The following is a 216-nucleotide window of genomic DNA, read 5'->3' as shown; positions in this document are numbered from 1 at the left end:
TTTTTTACCCCAATTCAGGCTTTTTTTAACCAAACTTGGGCTTTTTAACCCAAATTCAGGCTTTTTTAAACCAAATTCGGGCTTTTTAACCCCAATCCAGGCTTTTTTAAACCAAACTTGGGCTTTTTTTACCCCAGTTCAGGCTTTTTTTAACCAAACTTGGGCTTTTTACCCCAATTCAGGCTTTTTTAAACCAAACTTGGGCCCAACGTGGGG

This window comes from Chaetura pelagica, unplaced genomic scaffold (genome assembly GCF_000747805.2).
Source record: "Chaetura pelagica isolate M959 unplaced genomic scaffold, ChaPel_1.0 scaffold245, whole genome shotgun sequence".
Lineage (NCBI taxonomy): Eukaryota > Metazoa > Chordata > Aves > Apodiformes > Apodidae > Chaetura > Chaetura pelagica.
Note: the sequence above shows the minus strand (reverse complement) of the source record.